Here is a 7,176-nt window from a genome sequence, read left to right on the forward strand (position 1 = left end):
GGATTATCTCCGCCTTCGTTGTTCCGCTTGTCATGTTGAAGCCATTTAGGACTCGGGATGCAGGTACAATTTGTTCTAGTAGGCCAAGCTGCTCTACGACCCTCGATCTGATTATGTTTGCTGAGCTACCTGGATCCACTAGAACACGTTTAACTTGAATTTTATTTAACAAAATAGAAATTACTAGGGCGTCATTGTGCGCTGAGATATGCCTTCTGCTTCCTCGTCATTGAATGATAGGACGTCCTCGGGCATAAAGCTCCGAGTCCCTTTTTCTCTGGTGATCGATGCCTTGGTGCATTTGAATATAGGCCCTTGTGGTCGACACCTCCAACGATCATATGGATTACATGTTGCGGTTCTTCCTGCTCATTTTTTCTGTTTGCATCTCTTTTCCTGAAGTGGTTCTTAGCTCGATCACTGAGAAATTCTCGAAGATGACCCTCGTTGAAAAACCGAGCTACCTCCTCCCTTAGTTGTCTGCAGTCTTCGATTCTATGGCCATGGGTGCCGTGATACTTACACATCAAGTTTGGATTCCTTTTGAGAGGCATCGATTTGTATAAATCTGGGTCATCTGGTGTCTTTGATTCTTCCGATAGCTGACACGATCCCTGATGCATCTACACTGAAATTATACTCTGACAATTGAGGTGTTTCCACGTGGTCTGTATGTTTATCAAAACTATTCTTACTTATGAGTCCCCGAGAGCTTTGACCTTAATCATTTGTCCGATCATTCCGAGGAGCGTTACGCCCCGAACCGTTGTTTCTCCGATCTGCATACAGCTGATACCGTTCCTTGTTTGATCTTGATTCCCTGTCTATATCCCTCCAGGTCTTAACTGCCGCTCTATTAGGATGAACTGAACCCGAGGGGGCTCCCAACTGATCGTCCTTGACCCTGATCTTTGATTGATAACGGTTATGTACGTCTGACCACGTCACAGCTGGATACTCGATCAGATTCTGCTTTAATTGTCGAGATGCGACCGAGCTCTGCTCGTTCAAACCCTGCATAAAATCATGTACTGCCCAGTCATCCGAGACCAGTGGTAATTCCATCCACTCCATTTGAAACCCTGATACGAACTCCCTTAATAGCTTATTGTTCCTCTGTCTTATCTTGAAAACATCTGATTTCCTTGTTGCCACCTTTATGGTCGCAGTGTGTGCTTTCACGAAGGCGTCTACTAATATAACAAATGAATCAATAGAGTTCGGGCGTAGTTTATGATACCAAATCATGGCTCCATTAGACAAAGTTTTCCCAAATTATTTCAACAATACTGATTCGATCTCATCATCATTCAAGTCGTTTCCTTTAATCCCGCAAGTATACTAGGTAATATGTTCATTAAGGTCAGTTGTCCCATTGTATTTAGGTATATCTGACATGCAAAACTTTTTAGGAATGGGCATCGGAGCCTCACTCAGAGGGAACGACTTTTGTATGAACTTTTTGGCATTCAAACCTTTCAAGACTGGGGGTGCCCCCGGTATTTGATCAATACGGGAGTTATAAATCTCCACTTTTTGTCATTATCCTCAATTTTCTTTTCCTCGGACTCGATTCTCTTGGTGAGTTCCTCGAGCATCCTCATAATTGTGGGGCCAGTCCCCAATCCATTACAATTGATCTCTCAGGCACCGACTCAGCACATCGCGTGTTTTCTGGTTAGACCATACTTGGAGCTTTATTCTGACTTTGAAGTTGAGCGATGACGATCTGTTGAGCTTGTAGCATCTCGAATATCACGTGAAAGCTGACTCCCCCGTCTCCTATAACCTGTGTTCCTTGGCCACCAGATCTGACTTACCTGCATACACTCGCTCCGGGGTCTGCGCCTAGATCCGCATTCAAAGCAATGTGTGAACTAAAATCAACTGGTTCCAAATTTGGCACTCCCCCAGGGCTTACCGATGGTACATCGACCCCTATATTGTTGTTTTCCCTATGAAATCCAAGACCATCGTTGTCGTATACAGGTGCGTTTTGTGAGTTTGACATGTTTTAGCCTGAGAATCAAAAATTCTTGACAAGAACAAGCGTAAAAATAACGTGTGTTATGAAAATCAGTACTGAAATAATCACTATTATCTTTAGCCCCGTGGTGGGCACCAAACTGTTTACCTCGAAAATACGAGTAACAATTAAACTTGATTAAGAACAGCGAAATAAGAAAAATCAAGTAAAAGGACAATTCTGATAAAATATGAACCAGAAAGTAAGAGGGTATATTCTTTTCTAATGATTGATCCTCGTTACAAATGATTGGGGTCTCCTTTATATAATAGCGGAACTCTAAATAAGGTACATTTCTATTTACAGTAAAGAATCTTATTGGGACAGCTGTCTAACCGCCTAATACGGATTCGTACAAATCTATTCCGGGATTTACGCGATGATCTTGGGGACGTGGCAGGAATCTTGCTCATTCTGTTACAAATCCATAACGGTATTATCTCGAGGCCAGTCATATTAGACTCCGACGTTCCTCGAACACTTGATTCTTCGAGCCTTGTACTCTATCATCGAGCTCGAGCCTGATCCATCGAGCTCGAACTTGATCTATCCTGAATTCGGGTTTAAGGCGACTCCTCGAGCCCAAAAAATCGAGCATACCTGATTTCGACCGTGTACAGTACTGCTTCAAGAAGAAGATAACAAAATTAAGGTATTATTAGTGTTCTGTTATTTCCTCCATTTGAAATTAAATTGTTTTCTTTTGGGGTCGTATTTAACGAACAAACATTAAACAAGAAAATCAACATTTCTTGGTTTAGTTTATTTCTTTTTATTATTTTATTTAACTATATTATTTTTCTTGAGAGGCACCTCTTTAATGTTAAAAAAAAGTTAAACATAATTCTTTGGGTTGTAAGTGCTCCATGTAATTTGGATTTTGTAAAAATAGTCTCTCCGCCCTTCCAGGGGTAGGGGTAAGGCTACATACATGTTACCATTCCCAGACTCCACTAAGGGAAACTACTGGATTTGTTGTTGTTGTTGGATTTTGTAAAATCTAGATATTTGATAATCTTGAGAGTCGAGGAATAATATAACTATTGAATCATAATTTGGCAAATCTTTTTTATCTTCTTATTTTTAGTTTTGGAATTTGCATGCAGCAGCTGTAGCCATGATTCGGTGATAGTGGTTCTGTTCTTAGGTAATACTATAGCAAGTCAGAGACTCAGAAGTGTTAAGTCCACTCTCATTCATTTACCCTTTTTGCAGCGATGAATTAGTTTAAGATCTATGTCGCAACCCATATTTCCCTCCTTAAGATGTCATGACGGCATCTAGTCTCTAAGACTAGGTAAGTCTAACAAACATGCAAAATGACTGGAATAATAACTTAAAATCTCAAAGCATCAACTACATAAATGAAACTACAACTTAATGTATATACAATTCCCAGAACCCCGTAAAATATAAGTTACAAGCTCTAAATATAATATTGCACAATCTTATACATCACTCTCTATCAAGAAACATAACCTAAAAATGCTTCATTCACAAGAATTAGTGGATTCCTGGCCAACAATCTTAAAAGGAAAAATAAAGGACTTCTCCCACTTGAGATAACTATTGATTCTACGCGGAAAACATGTCAAAGTAAGATCAAGGCAAAAATGTCCAAAGTTGGCACCATGATCATCTTTCTCAGCCATAGGATACTACAGAACTTATCAGATTCAGCAAGAAATCTATGATTTGATATGACAAATTCTTATCCAAAAAGAAGGATAAGAAGGAATATAGCATTAGCATACAAAAGATATCATGAGCATATAGAAGACACTGTGATGTCCACAATCTAGTGATGGAGCTTGGAATTTGAATAAGGGAATTCAAAAAAATGTAAGAATGTCAGGCCTAAGATTTGAACCTATGTCAAAGGGGATTCAACGACTTATATATGTGCAGAAAAATATTTATTTTTACTCTTTTTGTACAGTGTAATTTTCTGACTAAGGGGATTCAATCGAACCCTAAAGGTAGCTACGATCCAATATGATAATTTATTATGCAAAGGCATCGATAAAGGACACATTTCTTAAAAACATAAAAGATAGAAACATCAAATCCTACCCCAAAAACAGAAAAGGTAGTAACTCCATCTCCCAAAACCCGCTGGCATTCGGTCTTGAGGAAGGTGAAGTCTTCTTCCCCTTTCTTGCTCTGACTAGCTTGACCGTGACAAATCTCGGGCATTTCAATCTTCTCATTGGCTAATTCCCTTTTCAGCAATACAGACAATGGGACCGTTTGATGTTCACCCTTGGACAACCTTGTTCGGTTCCCTTTCCAAATCGGATAGAAAAAATTACCTCCTTATTAATTCCAAAAAACAAAATATAGCTTCCCAAATTTACATTTACTCCTCCATTGTCCGTTAATCCATCTCCTATGCAAAACAAACAATAACCACCTAAATCAAATAAACGATCCAATGAAAAGAACCACTAAGTACCCAAATCAATCAATCAATCAATCAATCAATCTAACCTCTTATTTTAAATCCTCCTTCAAAACGTCCATTTACCGTTGCCTTTGGCTTTATTTCTGTATGAGTTGTTTTCAGCAATTTTTTTTTTTAAAAAAAAAAAAAAAAAAAGGAGGAAGACGAAGGAGATAGAAAAATGGAGGATTTTTTGTTTTTATTTATTAGTATAAACTAGATGAGTGTTGCCCGTGCATAGCACATGCCCAACAATTTAAATTATAATCGCGTATTTGCCTATGATTACAACTCCAAATAGCAATAAATGGTTAAGGATAACCATATTTCACAAACACAGAAGAACAGTTTCGTCTATGGTCAATAGTGACAAAAACATAAAGCTATATATTACCTCCCGAGGGGCCGGCCAACGTGTGTAAAACTGGGCAAATATTTTTATTTTGCTGTACTTTTGTATTAATTATTAACAAAATTAAACCTAAGTATATGACTAATTTCTCATCTCCTACCATTATTCTATACCACATGATCAATAAGATGTATCATGTTTATGAGTGCTTACACCATATACGAATAACAGAAATCACATAGCCCATTAAAAGCCATAAACAATATTACAAATATTTGTGCATTACTGGAAGCCCGAAAACATCACTATTTTGTATTTGTCCTGGACTATATCAAAAGAGCTTCTTGCTCCTGTTCCTAAAAGAGAATGAGATATTAAACATTTTTTGTACAGAAAGTACTAATTAATACAAGTCCAGCACCAAGAATTTGAAAAACACAATGATATAAAGATAAGCTAGAGAGAGAGAGGGGAAGGGAGAGAGACCCCAGGGAGAACAAACTACTCTAGAGCTATACCCAAGTGTCAAGTTACACTCATTTAGAGAAGATCGAACAACGTCATTAAAGGCGAAAATGCTATTACTATAATCTAAGGATGCATCATCAATCTAATTTTTTCTTAAAAGAGTGTGGGATCCCTGTATCCTTAAGATTAAACCGGCCAATAATAAAAAAAAATATAGAAGAGCTAATTCTTATTTTTTTTTTATAAGCTAAACTCTGACAACTATATGAATATGCCAAAATTTAATGCAAATAATCTCCAAAAAAATGGGACGATACATTTCAGTTACCCTCAAATAAAAGAAAGAAATAAGCCCAATCATATGAGTATGAAATGACTAAAAGGTCCATTAGTTATAGAGAACATACATAGTTATGAAGTAGATACATTGATAGAATTTCTATCACCACTATAAATATAAAATATGGACTTATACTGAAATATTCTTATATCATCTCAACATTATCTACTGTAGGTGCTGGTAAATAAACTTTCCTTTAATTACTTATCACAAAAAGGAGGGCAAAATAAGAACAAAAGATCCTACTTTTTTCCACTTCATAACACTACAAGTACCAAACTGAAGTTTCATAAACCAGATATTCAAAGAAACCAAATAGTTATTTGTTCAGAGTACAAATTCTTCAAGACACTATTGTCACATAGCACATTCCTTAAATCTAGATATGTTCAGGGAGTTGTTATTGCTCATACTAATATACATACCTCACTGATCGGATTCCTTTAAACTTCTCTTTGGTGAATAATCAGTCCATACCAAAAGTCAAATAATGAAAAACGATTTAGATTTCAACTAATATTGGATAAAATCTAATCAAACAAAAAATGTTCTTCATGATATAGCCAGCTTAAAATGGTGCTTAATCTTGAAACTTTGATTAGAAGTTAATCAATATAAAATTTGAATGCTTGATAAACCAAGTAACATTAATGACTATTCTGTGTTATTATGTCTACAAGAGCACCATATGTATGAAATGCACCGGTTTAGCTGTGTTTTTCTTTCTCAAATTTTTAATTTGTTCTTGTTATCAATTTGCAATACTTTTTTCCTGATAAGTGCATCAATTTGTAACACATTAATTCAATTTACTATTATTTATGAACAAAGAAAAGAACACAGTTAAACCATGTCAAAGTTATCAAATACATTCCACAATAATCGTGCTAAACCATCCTTTTTTGTTTGTCCTCGATCTTAGTATATAAACTTGAAGAACAAAATATGTCATGACAATAGTACAATATGCTATAGAGTTATTGTGTTGTAGTCACAAATAAAGCTTAATAGCAAAGAATAGTACGATTTTATGAAGTACTTAATTCGAAAGTGTAAATAGTATATGGTAGTGTATAAGAAATTACGCAATCTATGTAGCAAATAAAAATAGCAGCAGGTTAATTATAAGCAATATCAACGGCTTTTCTAGTGTATTTCGGGAGCGAATAAAGTTAAAATCCTAACTGCTTATTTCAATAAACTGCATGCATAGATTTAGGCCTTACCATCATAAAGATAAACATAAATAAGTAGAAAATAAATATTGAGGGATCGCAGAAAGTATATATATATATATACTATATTCGATATAATATTAGCTATGCACTAATACTTAGTGCATAGTATAGTATAGTATATATATACTAAGTGTATTATATATTACACTATACTATATATATATAGTATAGTTTATTATACATCAAGGTATATTCGATATATATAGTATAATATAGTATATAGTATATAAGCTCTCTCTCTCTCTCTCTCTATATATATATATATATATATATATATATAAGAACATGAAGCGCTCGGAACGCAGGGAC

At 35.7% G+C, this 7,176-nt stretch overlaps 1 long non-coding RNA gene across 2 annotated transcripts in view; it reads right to left on the reverse strand.

Annotated features, from left to right (window-relative positions):
* Positions 1–3,816: 3,816 nt before the first annotated feature.
* Positions 3,817–7,176, reverse strand: part of LOC104216526 (uncharacterized) — a 10,318-nt gene continuing 6,958 nt past the window's right edge. The window contains exon 2 of one of the 2 annotated variants that reach the window (XR_011403811.1): positions 3,817–4,415. This is a non-coding gene — a long non-coding RNA (uncharacterized lncRNA). Of the gene's footprint in view, positions 4,416–4,836; positions 5,178–7,176 lie in introns of those variants that run through there. The other variant, XR_011403812.1, reaches the window with a different exon arrangement.

The sequence above is a fragment of the Nicotiana sylvestris genome, chromosome 11 (assembly GCF_000393655.2).
Source record: "Nicotiana sylvestris chromosome 11, ASM39365v2, whole genome shotgun sequence".
Taxonomy (NCBI): domain Eukaryota; kingdom Viridiplantae; phylum Streptophyta; class Magnoliopsida; order Solanales; family Solanaceae; genus Nicotiana; species Nicotiana sylvestris.